The 19,054-nt window shown below is 40.8% G+C and overlaps 1 non-coding gene across 1 annotated transcript; it reads left to right on the top strand.

Moving 5' to 3' along the window:
* Positions 1 to 18,496: 18,496 nt before the first annotated feature.
* Positions 18,497 to 18,603, top strand: LOC122070629. The gene has a single exon (XR_006137876.1). It is a non-coding gene; the product is annotated as a small nucleolar RNA R71 (small nucleolar RNA).
* Positions 18,604 to 19,054: the final 451 nt, after the last annotated feature.

Below are 19,054 nucleotides of genomic sequence, written 5' to 3'. Positions count from 1 at the left end.
GAATAGGAATTCCCATGAATTGAAACTCATCCATAAATACTTCTAAGAATTTTTTGACCATGTCAGAAAATATGCTCATCATGCATCGTTGGAACGTAGCAGGGGTATTACAAAGCCCAAAGGGCATACATCTGTAAGAAAATGTTCCATATGGGCATGTAAAAGTGGTCTTATGTTGGTCCTCTAAAGCAATTGGGATTTGGTTATAGCCAGAATATCCATCAAGAAAACAATAGTATTCATGTCCAGCTAACCTCTTTAACATCTGGTTAATGAATGGAAAAGGGAAGTGGTCCTTCCAGGTTGCCACATTAAGTTTCCTGTAGTCTATGCACACTCTCCACCTTGATTGGATACGGGTTGGAATTAGTTCATTATTGGCATTGGGAACTACAGTCACCCTAGACTTCTTAAGCACTACGTGAACTAGGCTTACCCATTGGTTGTCAGAAATTGGATAAATTATTCCTTGATCTAAGCACTTTAGGATCTCTTTCTTAATAGCTTCCATCATCACTGGGTTAGCTCTTATTTGGGGTTCCATGGATGGTTTGGAATCCTCCATAAGATGTATATGATGTTGCACAATAGAAGTGTCACACCCCGTTCACACAGAACCGGACCAGTGACCGAGTTAACACCTGTTAACCTAAAACCCGTCAGGATCATCTGATACTGTACCTCACCACAACATACCCACATCTAAGATAAGTGTTCAAAAGTTCAGTGGAAGACTTAAATTACCTGTAAATATCCTCAATATACTTGATACCAAAATTATAGTACATAGCTAAGTACATGTGGGCCTGCAGGCATGATATTTACACAAAAAGAATAACAATTTACATATCAAGTACACAAAGGGGAGGTCATCAAAAATAAAAAAGTGAAATATTTTATGGTGTCAATACTGTTGTCCCATAGCACAACCCTCGCACATGCAATTAGCACCATGCTCATACTCCTTAGGGACCCACCAATCCTCAATAGGAAACTCGACTATGGGGCCTGACTCCTGATCTTTAGGTAGGTGACCTGCAAAATCATCTAAAAGAGGTGTGCACGTGGGGTGAGCTCACTAGCTATGTAAGTGAGAAGAAAGACCATACAAACATTCACATCCATATGCACTATATGCAATGCAATTCATTTTAATCTTATCCACCAACACAATATTACTAAGTCTTAGGTTATGTGCTACTCGCAACCACAGTGCGCGTATGCCCTAGGTACGAGTCACGAACTCTATCCCACGATATGCTCATAGGGTTATCAGAGAAGGCCCACCGTGAGTACTCAGAAAAGTAAAACATGCCGACCACCGGCTCTCAACATAAAAGTAAATGATAGAAATGTAAAGGTGCCGACCTTAAAAATTTAAAAGCAGTACGATTGGCCCTCTTGAATATACCACTAAGGTTGTTGACTGTCCTAATGACCAACTAGGCTTATGTCTAACCGCCACAGTGACCCGACAACCATGACCACTGCTTCCCCTTAAGTGATAACCCAACACCTCAACCACTATTGGGAAGGGTGGTAGCACAGGGAATGATAATCCTAAACCGTATGCTCCTATATGACAAAGTATGATTGCATAGTATCACTGTGTCCCATACCACCGGCCACCAATGCACTCATTTTCAAATCGACTACGGCGTCTAGTCTAACAGTGCATCATGCACAGTAATCCAACCATTCATCACATAAGCACATCAATCATTTAGCATTTAGAATGTAAAGCATAACACACATATTATAAATCATTCGTTTAGAATGCACAAGCAATGCGTGCGAATGGCATACGAGGATGACTAATCTACACATAATTTGCATGATCACATGGCTAGTCTAGATACAATTTAATGGTGCAAAAACACAATTTAAAATAAATTCAAATGTCCTCTCCCCACTTACTTGTTGTGTACAAAAGCTCACATTCAGTACTGGTGAGATCCGGCGTGAGAAATGTAAGTTTTTAGTGGAACCTATCATAAGCCAATGAAGTTAATATTTCACCACTTTGGGGTCAAAACTAATGAGGTTTGATGTTTAAATCATGTTTAAAATCATAAAAGAAGGTTTTCTGCCCGTTTTGGGCCCATTCAGGCTCAAAAATCTCACTGGTGGGCCAACAGGTGGGCCAGACAGCCCACTGATCTTTGCCCACCGGTCTAATAGGCGGGCAAGATAGCCCACCGATCTTCACTCACCGGTTCAACAGGCGGGTTAGATAGCCCATCGGTCCTTGCCGACCTATTGGAATTAAGGTTCTGCCCCAATAGGCGGGCCTCTACAAGTGGGCGGGTTCACCCATTGATCTTTGCCCACCTATTAGAATTAAGGTTTTTCCCCAACAGGCAGGCCCCTATAGGTGGGCGGGTTTGCCAGCCGGTCTTCTCCCACCTATTGGTGCGAAAATTGGTTTTCTCTCTTAAAACACCCCTCAACCTTGGGAAAACCAAATGGGGCTGTTCCAATCACATTTTCCACACATCTAAGGTCTTATAAGATGATTCTAACCTAGATCTAAGTTAGATTTAAGGATTGAAAAGCAATCTTACCTTCTTTTCTCAAGAACTCTTCCAAAACCCCAAAATTTCCTCTTAAACTCAAGAAATCACCAATGCTTCTCAAATCTTTTAAACACTTCTTTAAAACCTTCAAAATCAACACATAGACCATCTATTAAACCTTAGATTCATCATCTCAAGAGGAATTAACAAGATCTCAAGGAACTCTACCCAAATCAAGGGTTTCACTTGGGGTTTTGTGAAAGTTTAAGAAGTATAGCCTTCACTCACCTCAAATCGTAGGTCTCGTGTTGGGGATCACTTTTCTGGTGCCAGAATGAGAAGATCAAAGCTTGGCGTCACTTAAAATCATTTCTTTCTCTTTTTCTTTTCCTTTCTTCTTCTTTGTTTCCTTTTCTTCCTTTTTTCTCTCTCTTCTTTACTTTTCTCACCCACACTTTAAGGCATTAAATGAGAAAAAGGAAAAACAATAATTACTATTTATAGTAGACAATATTTAGTAACCACATGGGTGGGTCACACTGGTGGGTAGGTTCACCCACCTGTGACCGCCCACCTGTTGGTCAAAACTTAGCCAAACAATTGAGATTTTGATGAAATTTGACTCTCAGCATGTACCTCACTCTCGGCACAAGATATATAATACATATACACTTTAGGATACGGCTTCATATCTGTATTACCCGTACATGGCCTTATGATATGTGCATGTAGATGATTTAGGTACACCCGTCTCCTTTGGCACTGACTCAGACTTATCTGACCAACCTGTGTTCAAAGTCACCCTTGCCATCATGGTCCACAGGGAACCCGCCTCAACCCTCTCTGGTTCGGGTCTTGCATTGTTAAGCTGGGTCAACCATCTAAGTAAACCAGGTTTAAAAGTAGGGCATCACATTTAACCCCCCTTTTTTATAATTTCATCCTCAAAATTAGCATACCTGGTTGTTCGAAAAGATGAGGGTACTTGGCTTGGATTTCATCTTCTTTCTCCCAGGACGTTTCTTTAAGTGAATGGTTAGCCCATCGCACCTTTATGAAGGAAATGGAGCGGTTGCGAAGGGTTTTCAATTTTCGGTCCAAGATTTCAACTGGCTGTTCTTTATAGGTCATATCAGCTTTTAGATATTCTGGTTCCATGGGTAACATATGCGATGGATCGTGAACATACTGCTTTAGCATGGATACATGTAATACATTATGAACATTTCAAAGCGAAGGTGGATGAGCAAGCATATAGGCTACTGAGCCAACCCGAGGTAAAATCTCAAATGGGCCAATGAATCTCGGGCCTAACTTACCCTTTCTATGGAACCTATACAACCCTTTAGTAGGAGAAATCTTGAGAAACACCTTTCTTCTACTTAAAACTCAATGCCTTTCCTGTGGGTGTCTGAATAGCTCTTTTGATGTGACTGCGCTACCTTAATCCTTTCTCGAATAACATCGACCTTGTCACATGTCATCTGTATCATTTTAGGTCCTAACATTTGGCATTCGCCTACCTCATTCCAATACAGAGGAGTTCTACACTTCCTACCATATAATGCCTTATATAGAGCCATTATAATTGTAGATTGATAACTATTGTTATAGGTAAACTCCATAAGGGGTATATATTCTTCCCTCCTACCACTCATTTCCATTGCACGTGCTCGGAGCATGTCTTCTAATATCTGTATGGTTCACTCTAAGTGACCATCAGTCTGTGGGTGGAAGGCAATACTCAAGTTTACTTGTGATCCCAAAGCATGTTGGAAACTTTTCCAAAATCTGAAAGTGAACCTTCGGTCCCTATCTGACACAATGCTTACTGGCACTCCCTGCAAGCACACTATGTTATCCATATAAAGTTGTGCTAACTTGGCCATAGAGTAATTGGTCTTGATGGGAATGAAATGAGCAGTCTTAGTAAGCCGATCAACTATCACCCAAATCGCATCCATCCCTTAGGTGTGCCTTGTAGTCCTGTGACAAAGTCCATCGTAATCCTATCCCACTTCCAGTCTTATACTGGGAGTGGCTGAAGAGTACCATAAGGTCGATGCCTCTCAGCTTTTACTTTTTGGCATGTAAGGCAAGTCGCCACATATAGGGCTATTGTGATTTTCATGTTTGGCCACCAGTAGTTTTATTTGAGGTCCTTATACATCTTTGTACTTCCTAGGTGGAGTGAGTACTCATAGCTATGTGCTTCCTATACTATCTTGTATTATATCTCCAAATCATCGGGCACACACAACCTACCTCAAAACAATAATGCCCAGTCGCTAGCTAAAACAAAGTCAAGGTCATTCATTGTTTGCTCTTGAATCTTAATTCTGATCCGTTGCAACTCAGGATCCAAAGGTTGTTTCATTATCGCTTCTTGCCTAATAGACGGATGCACTTGTAGAGCTGTCAGGGATACAATTAACCATTTAATGTTTTCTAGTTGATGTTCAAGCTCTAAGGTTGCTCCTTCATATAAGAGGGCTTCATCCATTAGCATTGCCTCTTGTACGAGTTGTGGGCTGACTACTAAGTGTGAGAGTTATACAGTCTGTGCCTTTCGACTCAATGTATCTGCCACTACATTAACCTTACCAAGATGATACTGAATGTCACAGTCATAATCCTTCATGAGCTCGAGCCATCTCCTCTACCTCATATTCAAATCTCTTTGGGTGAAAAATTACCTAAGGCTTTTGTGATCACTATATATCTCACACTTCTCCCCATACAAATAATGTCACCAAATCTTTAGGGAAAAAATGACTGCGGCTACTTCCAAGTCATGAGTGGGGTAGTTCTTCTCATATTCCTTTAGTTGTTGGGATGCATATGCTATCACCTTACCGCGTTGCATGAGAACACAATCCAAACTGACCTTAGAAGCATCAGTGTAGACTGTCATTCCACCTCCTTCAGAGATGGTCAACACAGGGGCTAACACCAACCGTTTCTTCAATTCTTGAAAACTCTTCTCACATTCCTCTGTCCATTCAAATTTTACCCCCTTTTTTGTTAACTTAGTCATTGGTGCTGAGATCTGAGCAAAATTCTCAATGAAGCATCGGTAGGACCTAGCTAAACCCAAGAAACTTCTAATTTCTGTAACGTTCTTAGGGTTTTACCACTCTACTACTGCTTTCACCTTATCAGGATTTACCTCGATTCCATCGTTAAACACTATGTGTCCAAGAAATCCAACTTGCTTAACCCAAAATTCACACTTACTATATTTGGCAAACAATTGTTGTTCTCTTAGCCTCTGTGATACCATCCTCAGGTGTTGAGTGTGCTCCTCTTCCGTCTTAGAGTAGATCAAGATGTCATCAATAAAAATAATTACCCACTTATCAAGGACATCGTGAAATACTTGATTCATTAAATCCATGAATGCTACCGGTGCATTGGTTAATCCAAAAGATAACACTAAGAACTCATAGTGACCATACCGAGTCCTGAAAGCTGTCTTGGGTATGTCGTCGCTCTTTATCTTGAGCTGATAATAGCCTGATCTAAGGTCTATCTTTGAAAATACCTTTGCAACTTGTAGTTGGTCAAACAAATCATCAATGCATGGCAATGGATACCAATTCTTAATGGTTAGCTTATTTAATTCCTGATAATCGATGCACATATGTAAGCTACCATCCTTCTTCTTGACAAACAATACTGGGGCACCCCAAGGTTAAACACTTGGGTGAATAAAACCATTCTCCAATAATTCTTGCAACTGCATCGATAACTCCCCGAATTCAGCTGGTGCCATCCTGTATGGAGCTTTAAACACTAGAGCTGCTCCAGGAATCAAGTCTCTAGCAAATTCCAACTCTTTATTAGATGGTAGCTACATCAGATCATCTGGAAAGACATCAGGAAATTCTTTAACCACCTCTACTTCTTCTAGAGGTGTAACCTTTGCAACAACATCAAGGACCGATGCTAAGTAACCCTGACATCCACTTTCCAACAGCTTACCCACTTGAAGAGCGGCGATGAGGACCTTTCTAGCCCATTTTATTTTATCTGCTTGGTATACCAGTTCTTTCTCTTCATCATTTATCACCCTAATTAGTTTTTCAGCACACATCACATTTGCTCGATGGGTTGAAAACCAATCCATGCCCAGTATAACATCAAAATTTTATATGTTGAATTTGATGAGTTGTGCATTCAATTTCTTTCCACTGATTTCAACTGGGCATGGCCTATACACCTCCTTCAACTGTGTAACTTTGCCTATAGGCATACTAACAATCATCTCATGATCTAGTGTCTTGGGCGATATACCAAGTTTCTCAGCAAATCTCTTAGATATGAACAAATGTGTAGCTCCTAAATCAAACAAGACATAGGCTGGTATACTCAATATAGGGAGAACACCTAGTGCAACAATGCATATAAGTATAGCAGGTCATCAAAATTTAGCATAAGGAAAATCTTAAATTAAAATGTACCTGCTATCACTTTTGTGCTAGCCTCAGCTTCCTCAGCTGATAAGGCATACATTCTTCCTTACGGTTGATTTCCCTGAGTTAAGGGAGGTCTGTACACAGAGGGCTGACTAGATGGTAAGGCTGGTCTGACTTGATAGTCTTTGGTAAAATTCCCATAAGAGTGGCAATTAAAGCAATGGCTCTGTGATGCCGAAACTGGGGCAAGGACCCTTTGTACTTGACCTAATGTAGATGGGGGACGGGGTGGCCTTATGACTGTAGGCACCGTATTAGTGTTTGGGCAAAGAGATGTAGAGCTCAGACCACCAACTGGTTGAGGAAGGTAGCCAGATGGCCTATAGGACTGTCTGTATGTAGGCCCAGAGCTATACGACCCACGGTATACCTTGGATGAGTTGCCCATGTCCAGAAATGGATTAGTCCTCTTCCACAATCCAGGTGTGAGGGATTTTTCTCCCTTCTGCTTATCTTCCATTGTTTTAGCCTTTTACACAATCTGGCCATAATCTATCAAATCTAAGACCTCGAGTACTGACCCAATAGATGCCTTTAATCCCTTTAGAAACCTTGCAGCCTTTTTCTCAGCTGACCTCATATGCTTAGGGGCAAAATGAACAAGATTTCAAACTGCTATTGATACTCAAGGATAGTCTTATTCCCTTAAGTCAAGGCCATGAATTTCGTCTCTTTACGGTCTCTGAAGCTATGAGAGTAATGGTTTGCCAAAAACAACTCCTTGAACTACTCCCATGTGGGTTCCGGATGTGCGGTAAACAATATTGGCTTAGAGGCTTGCCATCAAGAGTTGGCTTCATTCTTGAGTTGTAGCCCTGCACAAATAAGCTTCTGCACCTCAATGCACTCAACTACCTCAAATATCTTTTCTAGCTCTTGGATCCACTGGTCTGTCTCTAGAGGATCACTCCCCACCTCAGAGAATACAGGTGGCAAGTTCCTCTTGAAAGATTCCACTACCTTTGTCATACTATTCGTCGATAAGTAATTGGGTGCATATGTCGGATAGTAAGGGTACAGAGGGGGCACCATATATGGAGGAGTGTGGAGTGGCAGAATTGAGGTGTACCTCCGGCTTGCTCATGTGTTGTCGTACCAAGTGGTGCTCCTCCAATTTGTGGTTTTCTTCTATTTCTTCTCTTTTCTCCCCAACTAACAACTCAATTGGGATTTCTTATCCTTGATTTGCACTTACATTGTTGGAAAGATCATGAAAACTTGTATAAGCTTGCAATTCCATCTCATTTCTATGAAAATCCATCTTTTATTGTGTTAGGTTTCTTGAAAAAAAAAATTGGGATTTCTATGATTCTCTTCACTTCGTTCCATACTTGTGAACAACTTTGAATCACTTACCATTAATTGTTGGCGCAATGATATTTGATTTACACTTGTTGGTTGTATGCCTCTATTACCCCTATGATCATGAAATCTTTTTTTCTCCAAAATTGGAAATCTCTCTCTCATTCCTTGCACTTCAATGTCATAATAGAAATGTTTACATATTCTTGGTTGTATAATGATAGGTATTACTATCATTGACATGTAAGCTTCAATTTCCACACTTTTATGGGATTTTCATTTTTTCTTGGATTGAACTTGTACATTAACATTGGGGGCTTTCTACCATTTGACACCTATTACCCCACTTGAGGAAATTCTTATGACACTTTCCATCACTTCTCACTTGCCATGCTTTATACTCCTTTGTTACTCTTCTATTTTGCAACATGCTAGTGGATGTCATGTTTGGGGATTTCCTTCTATTCATTTCTCCATGGATTAACCACCCCTCTTTTTATAATGATCCACATTATATATTTGGGTGCATTTACATTTGCTTGCTCACCATCCTGTTTACTTCCTTTGTCATGCAACATTCTTACTTATCACTATTTTTTCTCTTTTCTTACTAGGATGTCTTCTCACAAGGACAAGGAACCCGCATCCTCTTCTAATAGACGTAGGGCCATAACTTCAAAAAGGAAAGGTGTAGGGACTAGTTCCTCCGCTATTTGCATAAGATAACAAGGACATGCCCCATAGATCTTCTAGACTATGATGGGAGACTCTTCCAGAGTATGAGGGCAGCAATGAATTGGCAGACCTTCCTAAAAAGGTCTGTAATTATGGAAAAAACTGTGGTTGTGATACCCTACTTTTTAAACCCGGTCTAATTACACGGTTGACCCGGTTTAACCATGCAGGAACCAAACCGGAGAGGGTTAAGGTGGGTTCCTTATGGACCATGATGGCAAGGGTAACTTTGAACACCGATTGGCACGAGGAGACGGGTGTACCCAAGCCGTGTACATGCATATATCATAAGGTCATGTACAGATAAAGCAGGTACGTAGCCATATCCTAAAGTACATACATATAATCTACCTTATGCCGAGAGTGAGATTCGTGCCGAGAGTCAAATTCCATCAAAATCCCACTTGTTGACCAATTTTTGGCCCTCAGGTGGGCGGTCACAGGTGGGCGCATCCGCCCACCTGAGTGACCCACCTATGAGTTACTAATGGTTTTCAGGAAGTATAAATAACTATTATTATGTTTTTTCATATCTCATTTATTACACTGAATAGTTGGTGAGAAAAGTTAAGAGGAGAGAGAAAAGAAGGGAGAAAAGAGAACGAAGAAGAAGAAAGGGGAAGGAAGAGGAAGAAGATATGGATTTAAGCGGCGCCAAGGTTTGATCTTCCCATTCCGACGCCGGAAGAGTGATCTCCAACACGAGATCTACGTTTAGAGGTGAGCAAAGGCTATGTTCTTAAACTTTCACCAAACCCAAATAAAACCCTTGATTTGGGTAGAGTTTCTTGAGGTCTTGTAGATTCCCCTTGAGATGATGAATCTAAGGTTTAATAGATGGTCTATGTGTTGATTTTGAAGGATTTGAAGAAGTGTTTACACGGTTGGAGAAGCATTGGTGATTTGATGTGATTTTGGGGTTTTTGAAAGAGTTCTTGAGCAAAGAAGGTAAGATGGCTTCCATTCCTTAAATCTAACCCAGATCTAGGTTAGAATCATCTTATGAGACTTTGGATATGTGAAAAATGGGTTTGAAAAAGCCCAATTTGATTTTTCCAAAGGTTGGGGAAGGTTTCGGGGAAAATGGCATTTTTCTGCCAAGACCGGTGGGCCAAATGGCCCGCCTGAGGGCACCCACCTGAGAGGATAGGGCCTCGGGGCCAACCGGCTGCCCAACCTACCCACTGGTCCTAGCAGGCCCTAGGCCTGTACCGGTGGGCCCCTACCGGCCGGTTGACTTGCTCGTCAGTCATGACCGATGGGTCAGGACAGGTGGGCTGTCCGACCCACCCGAGAGGCTCCCAACGTGATTTGTATGTCCGAATGGATCCAAAATGGACGTGTGACCTTCTTTTAGGATTCTAAACATAATTTTGTCATCAAATCTTGTTAGTTTTAACCCCAAAGTGGTGAAATGCTAACCCCATTCACTTATGATAGGTTCACCAAAACTTACGCTTCTCGCACCGGATCTCGCCCGTACCGGGTGTGAGTCTTTGTACACTATAGGTAAGTGGGGAGAGGACGTTTGGCCTTATTTTAAGGCTTGTTTGGTATTCATTAAATTGTATCTAGACTAGCCATATCATCATGCAAATTATATGTAGCTTAGCCATCCTCATATTATTATGACGTGTGTTGTGTGTATTTTCTCAATGTCAAATGATGATATGATTATGCGATGAATGATGGCATCATTGTGCATAATGCATTAATAAACTAGATGCCGTAGTCATCTTGGAAACGAGTGCATTGGTGGCCCATGGAATGGGACACGGTGGCACTATGCAATCGTACTATGTCATATAGGAGCATGCGGTTTAGGATTATCATCTTCTCGTGCTACGACCCTTCCCAACAGGGGTTGAGGTGTTGGGTTACCATTTGGGGGGAAGCAGTGATCATGGTTGTCGGGTCACTGTGGCGGTTAAACATACACCCGGCTGGTTATTAGGACAATCAGCAACCTCGGTAGTATATTCAAGAGGGCCAATCGTACTGCTTTTAAATTGCTAAAGTCAGCACCTTTATTTTCTATCATTTACTTTTATGCTGAGAGTCGGTGGTCGGCATGCTTTACTTTTTCGAGTACTCACGGTGGGCCTTCTCCGACAGCCCCATGGGCATATCGTGGGATGGAGTTCGCGGCTCGTACCCGGAGTATACGCACACTGTGGTTGTAGTAGCACTAAACCCAAGACTTAGTAATGTTGTTTAGGTGGACGTGATTTAAAATGAATTGCATAGCATATAGTGCATATGGTTGTGATTGTTGTGTGGACTATTGTGTGGTCCTTCTTTTCACTTACTGAGCTAGTGAGCTCATCCCATGTGTGCACCTCTTTTAGACGATTTTGCAGGTCACCAGCCTAAGGATCAAGAGTCGGGCCCCACAGTGGAATTCCCTATGGAAGATTGGTGGGTCCTCGAGGACTATAGGCATGGCACGGATTGCACGTGCGAGGGTTGTGTTATGGGACCACAGCAGTGACTCCATACAGGGTTACTTTTTTATTCTTTTGATGATCCCTTTTGTGTACTTGATATGTAAATTGTATTCTTTTTGTGTAAATATCATGCCTGTAGGCCCACACGTACTTAACTATGTACTACAATTTGGGTATCAAGTATAATGGGAATATTTATAGGTAAATTAAGTCTTCCGCTGAACTGTTGAACATTTTCTTAGTTGTGTGTATGCTGTGGTTGTATACTGTATCAGATGATCCTGGCAGGTTTGGGTTAACCGGAGTTAACCCTGTCACCGGTCCGATTTTGTGTGAATGGGGTGTGACAGTGGTAGCTTGTGATTTCAACAAGATTCAACTATAGGAGAGATTTACTACACTAGGTTGGCAGTCCATCCTTAATATTGACCGCCCATGCTATGAACAACTTGTTCGAAGATTTTATTGTAATTTAGAGGCCTCTTACCAGTATGGGGAGTACTCAATCACTAGCATGGTGAAAGGGGTGAACTTCCGTTTGACTATGGACACTCTTGCTAGTATTTTAGATATGTCATCAGTTGAGCATTAATTCTATAGCACCCCAAGGAGTAAGTCCGTGGGCCCATCTTTAAGTTTGGAGATGCAGGACCACATTTACAAGGCCATTAGTGGTAGCAAGGTGCATTCAGATTCTGAGGCAACATACAACCCAGAGGCTTGTGTATTTGCTTGCTTGGTTCAATTTAATTTGCTCCCTAGAGGAGGTCATAGGAACCAAGTGAGCTTCATGGCAGCTTATATAGCCTTCTGCATCTACAAGGCCTTGGAGGGAGGTGCCGATCATTTATGCTTATCCTACATCATGCTTAAGACTATGGAGCATCTTGCCACATCCTGAGGACAGAGGTTTCCCATATGGTAGGACCCTCACCAGGGTTTTCGAGTCCTTTGGGGTGGATTTGAGTGGTGAGGAGGGAAAGACTCCAGTGGACAAATTTAACAGGGAAAACCTATGCAGGATGGGTCTCCAAGCTCTTATAGATGTACCTCAGAGGGCAGAAGCTCAAGAAGGCAGGACAAGGGAGGATGTCCACATGGAGGAGGAGAAGCACTTTCTGGATGAGGACATCCTCGAGGAGGAGCCTCTTGATTTGAAAGATGCTGATCCTGAATTTGCTAGGGCTATAGACCCACAACATAGAGCCCCACCACTTGAGAGTGGCGCATTTGACTTTGAGAGCATGATGACCAGCATAAGGGCCTTAAAAGATGGGCAAGATCAGCTTTTGAGAAGACTAGATGAGAGTGCTACTAGAGAGGAAAATATCTTAGAAAGGCATGCTACATTAGAGAATTCCTTCCTAAGATTGAGCGAGGATTTGGACGCAATGTCCAATGCTATTTCAGTGGACTTTACCCGACTCCGGAGGGATGTGCAACTAGTGAATGCGAAGTTTGATTACTACAACCGTCGGCTCAATGTTAAATTGAGGCCTAGGAGGGATGGAGTAGTAGAGCTAGATGATGACGAGGGTCTCTAAGGACTTAGCTTGCCTATCCTAATCATCTTTTTACTTGTCTCTATGTTGTTTATATGTTTATGGTGGACTATTTTTTTTTTCTGTACTTTTCTCTGTAATTTGGACTTGCTAGTATGATGTTATGATGTTGTTGGTGACTTTTAGTTAGTTTTGTCTGCTTGATAAACTTATTGTAATTTGGTTGTAACAACGTTAGTTAGCCTTTGTTGATTATGCTTATTCGTATATATATATTTTCTATCAGGTACTTGTATTTAAAAATTTTGGAAAATCTTGTTTTAACATTGTTATGCTATCGAAATTTTGTTAAATCCATACTCGATGGGTTATGCAATCAAATAACTAATCTTTTATTTATTCCAAAAAAACTTTCTCTCATGCGTGCCATGAAGTACAATAAATAAATGCAACCATTTTTTTTTGTTTTTAATTCTTTAAAGTTTTTACATTTATCCAACCCCATTTCCTATTATAGATTATATGGGGTCTAAATGGTATGCTGTGAGTGGATAGAGCATCACGCTCTGATACCACCGTTGTCACACCCTGTTCACACAGAATCGGAATAGTGACCGAGTTAACACCGGTTAACCCAAAACCTGTCAGGATCATCTAATACAGTACCTCACCACAGCATACCCACATCTAAGATGAGTGTTCAAAAGTTCAGCGGAAGACTTAAATTACTTATAAATATCCCCAATATACTTGATACCCAAATTATTGTATATAGCTAAGTACATGTGGGCCCGCAGACATGATATTTACATAAAAAGAATAACAATTTACATATCAAGTACACAAAGGGGAGGTCATCAAAAACCAAAAAGCGAAATCCTATACGGTGTCATTACTACAGTACCGTAGCACAACCCTCGCACATGCAATCAACACCATGCTCATACTCCTCAAGGACCCACCAATCCTTAATAGGAAAGTTAACTCTGGGGCATGTCTCCTGATCTTCAGGTGGGTGACCTACAAAATCATCTAAAAGAGGTGTGCACGTGGGGGGAGCTCACTAGCTCAGTAAGTGAGAAGAAAGACCACACAAACATTCACATCCATATACACTATATGCAATGCAATTCATTTTAATCTTATCCACCTACACAACATTACTAAGTCTTAGGTTATGTGCTACTCACAACCACAATGCACGTATGCCCTAGGTACGAGTGGCGAACTCCATCCCACGATACGCCCATAAGATTATCGGAGAAGGCCCACCTTGAGTACTCAAAAAAGTAAAGCATGCCGACCACCGGTTCTTAACATAAAAGTAAATGACAGAAATGTAAAGGTGCCAACCCTGAAAATTTAAAAGTAGTATGATTGGCCCTCTTAAATATACCACTGAGGTTGCCAACTGTCCTAATGATCAATCGGGCGTATGTCTAACCACCACAGTGACCCGACAACCGCAAACACTGCTTCCCCCCAAGTGATAACCAAACACCTCAACCCCCATTGAGAAGGGTCATAGCACAGAGAATGATAATCCTAAACCACGTGCTCTTATATGACAAAGTACGATTGCATAGTGCCACCGCGTCCCATACGACGGACCACCAATGCACTCGTTTCCAAACCGACTATGGCGTCTACTCTAATAATGCATCATACACAGTAATCCAACTATTCATCACATAAGCACATCAATCATTTAGCATTGAGAATATAAAGCACAACACACATATCATAAATCATTTGTTTAGAATGCACAAGTAATGCGTGCGAATGGCATACGAGGATGACTAATCTACACATAATTTATATGATCACATGGCTAGTCTAGATATAATTTAATGATGCAAAAACACACCTTAAAATAAATTCAAATGTCCTCTCCCCACTTACTTTTTGTGTACAAAAGCTCACATTTGGTACGGGTGAGATTCGGCATGAGAAATGTAAGTTTTTAGTGGAACCTATCATAAGCAAATGAGGTTAGCATTTCACCACTTTGGGGTCAAAACTAATGAGGTTTGATGTTTAAATCATGTTTAAAATCATAAAAGAAGGTTTCCCACACATTTTGGGTCCACTCAGGCTCAAAAATCTGATTGGTGGGCCAACAGGTGGGCCAGATAGCCCACTGGTTCAACATGCGAGCCAGATAGCCCACCGGTCTTCACCCACCGGTTTAACAGGTGGGCCAGATAGCCCACAGATCCTTGCCCACCTGTTGGAATTAAGGTTCCGCCCCAACAAGCGGGCCTCTACAGTTGGGCGGGTTTGCCCACCGGTCTTCGCCCACCTGTTAGTGCAAAAACTGGTTTTCTCTCTAAAAACACTCCTCAACCTTGGAAAAACTAAATGGGGCTATTCCAATCACATTTTCCACACATCTAAGGTCTCCTAAGATGATTCTAACCTAGATCTAAGTTAAATTTAAGGATTGAAAAGTTATCTTACCTTCTTTGCTCAAGAACTCTTCCAAAACCCCAAAATCATCTCTTAAACTCAAGAAATCACCAATGCTTCTCAAATCTTACAAATACTTCTTTAAAACCTTCAAAATCAACACATAGACCATCTATTAAACCTTAGATTCATCATCTCAAGTGGGATTAACAAGATCTCAAGGAACTCTACCCAAATCAAGGGTTTCAGTTGGGATTTTGTGAAAGTTTAAGAAGTATAACCTTCACTCATCTCAAATCATAGGTCTCATGTTGGGGATCACTTTTCCGGTGCCAGAATGAGAAAATCAAACCTTGGCGTTGGTTAAAATCATTTGTTCCTCTTTTTCTTTTCCTTTCTTCATCTTCGTTCTCTTTTCTTCCTTTCTTTTCTCTCTCTTCTTTACTTTTCTCACTCACTCTTTAAAGCATTAAATGAGAAAAAGGAAAAACAATAAGTACTATTTATACTAGACAATATTTAGTAACCACATAGGTGGGTCACACTGGTGGGCTGGTTCACCCAACTGTGACCGCCCACCTGTTGGTTAAAACTTGGCCAAACAATTGAGATTTCAATAAAAGTCAACTCTTAGCATGTACCTTACTCTTGGCACAAGATATATAATATGTATACACTTTAGGATACGACTACATACTAGTATTATCCGTACATGGCCACATGATAAGTGCATGTACACGGCTTGGGTACACCTGTCTCCTTTGGTACTGACTCGGACTTATCTGGCCAACCTGTGTTCAAAGTCACCCTTGCCATCATAGTCCATAGGGAACCCGCCTCAACCCTCTCTGGTTTGGGTCTTACATTGTTAAACTGGGTCAACCGTGTAAGTAAACCAGGTTTAAAAGTAGGGTATCACAAGAAAGGCTTATACCCTTGATATCAGTCATGGTCCAACCTAGGGCTTCCTTATTATCTTTTAACACTTTAAGTAACTCCTCTTCCTGGCTAGAAGTCAAATTTGAAGAAATTATTACAGGAAGAGTCTAGTCAGGCCCTAGGAAAGTATATCTCAAATTAGATGGCAACTCCTTAATATCTAGCTTAGGGGGCTCAACTATGGAAGGTTTGGGAATGAAATTGAAAGGGGTCCTAAGGGCTCCACAGGTGTGTTAAGACTCAAGACTTCAGAAAAGATATTTTCACTATCATCATCCAACTCATTCATACACTCTTGAAATTCTGAATCAAAATCAATATCAAAGTTGGTAACTAAATCGTCAGAAAAATCCAGAAAATCCTCAAGCATATTGATCTCTTCTTTCATATGTGGTTGCTTGCCTATCCTAAACATGTTAAACTCAATAGTTTGGTTAACAAAAGATAATCTCAGGAAACCATTCTGGCAATTGATTAATGCATTAATGGTAGCCAAGAATGGTCTTCCTAAAATTATTGGGATCTTATCCTTGGTTGAGAAGGGCTTGGTATCTAACACAATGAAATCAATAGGAAAAATAAATTCCCCCACCTTAGTAAGACATCCTCAACCATCCCTTTAGAAATCCTAATAGATCTATCTGCTAACTGAAGAGTAGTTCTAGTGGCTTTCAATTCTCCCAATCCTAGTTGCTTGTACACATAGTAAGGTAAAAGATTTACACTTGCGCCAAAGACAAGTAAGGCATGCTCAATGTAGGTGTTGCCTATGACACAAGATATGGTAGGGCTCCCTGGATCCTTATACTTGGCTGCTAGAGGCTGAGTAATTATGAAACTAATGTTACCTACCAAGAACGCTTTTTTGGGCACATTAGTGATACTTTTGTGAGTACACAAATCTTCAATACCTTTGCATAGGTGGGGATCTGAGATATGACAACCAAAAGAGGGATATTCACTTCTACCATTTTGAAGACGTCTAAAATTTTATCCATGGAAGCAATCTTCTTTTTGTTTACCAAGCGATTAGGAAATGGGATAGGAGGAACATAAGGACTGTTAGGGATTTGCCCTTTTTCAGAAGAATGATTTTTGATTTCTTCAACCAGATCATATTTAATTTTAAAAGAATCTTTAGGTTCATCAGACGAACTTGGAACAAGAGGCACACTTGTGTCCTCAACTGAAGGAGAGTTAATATCAGTAATAGATGGATAAGATTTAGGAACGCTTTGTTGGTACTCTCTACCACTCCTAAGAGCATAAATAACATTACATTGGTTAGAGGGCCCTTGTTGGATCTGGCCTTGTACTATATTTAGTGGTGCATTAGTTAGTGCTTGTGAACTAATAGGCTGATGATGCCTAGGGTTAGGCTCTGGTTGACTGGGTAAAGTTTTTTTCTCCCTCTCACGCATAATTGAGATAACTTGGGTGAGTTTTCTCGTAAGATTTTGATGGCTTGTCATGAGGAGGGCCATATTTTTTTTAAGTCACTTATTCTACTTGCCTCTCCAGTGTTGGTAAACCCAGGGGGTTGCTGATAAGATGATAGGAGAGGGGCCCTAGGAAAACTAGACTGAGGTCCTACATTTGACCTAGGAAAAGTATTTTGAAAAAAAGATTGTTGTGCAAAGGGAGGCCTTTCGGGTCCAGGTTGACCTTGATTATGAAAATTGGAAGGCCCTGCTTGGTTACCCTGATTCCAAGAGAAATTTGGGTGATTTCTTCATCCTGGATTGTAGGTGTTACTATATGGATTATTCTGGTATAAGGCATTAACACTATCATTAGAAGTGCCTCCAGAAGTGTTGGGGCATTCTTCTATGATATGTCCAGAGGACTAGCACTAAGCACAAATCTTAACCAAATTGACTGATGATGGCTCTCTAGGAATAATAGCCTCAATCCTCTTGATTAGATTATCCAAATGGGCTTCCTTGGCTACTATCCCATCTATAAAATATCCTTTCCCTTCTTTGGTTCTTTCACTCTCTTGGGTTGATTCCCACTCACCGATTTTGTCAGCTAAGTCAAGTAAGAATTCCCATGCCTTTTCTTCATCTATAAAGGATGTGAATCCCTCAAGGCATATAGACTCTATCATTTGTTTAGTTGGTTAATCAATACCCTCATAAATTATTTGAAATAAATGCCATAAGTCTAGGCCATGGTGAGGGCATTCTTGGAGTAGATCCTTGAATCTCTCCATAAGTTTGGAAAAGGACTCACTAGGCTTTTGCATAAACTGAAGGATATCACTTCTAAGCTTAATGGTCTTATGAGTTGGGAAAATTTCTTTAAGAAAGACAACTGTGAACTGTTCCCATGAGGTTATGGAATTTGTGGGTGACCCATACAACCAATTCTTTTCCTGATCTTTCAATGCAAAAGTGATAAACCTAAGCTTAACAGCATCATCAGAAAGCTGTTGGATCTTAATTAGAACACATACCTCTTCAAATTCCCTTAGAAATAGGTATGCATCCTCAGAGGTCAACCCATATAAGTGGGGAAACATAGTGATGTATTGAGATTTGAGTTCAAAATTATTAACTTGAGCTTATGGTAAAACTATGCAGGAAGGTTGGGCTATTCTAGCGGGGTAGAACCTATCTTTTAAAGATTTAGGTGGAGGGTTACCCACCTAACACTCATGCAACAGAAAACTACCTACAACTAGAGTAAGACAAGCACAATAGAATAGATAGCAAAACTTTTTT

The sequence above is a fragment of the Macadamia integrifolia genome, unplaced genomic scaffold, assembly GCF_013358625.1.
Source record: "Macadamia integrifolia cultivar HAES 741 unplaced genomic scaffold, SCU_Mint_v3 scaffold956, whole genome shotgun sequence".
Classification (NCBI taxonomy): Eukaryota; Viridiplantae; Streptophyta; class Magnoliopsida; order Proteales; family Proteaceae; genus Macadamia; species Macadamia integrifolia.
The sequence above is the reverse complement of the archived record's forward strand: the minus strand, read 5'-3'. Positions and strand labels throughout refer to the sequence as shown.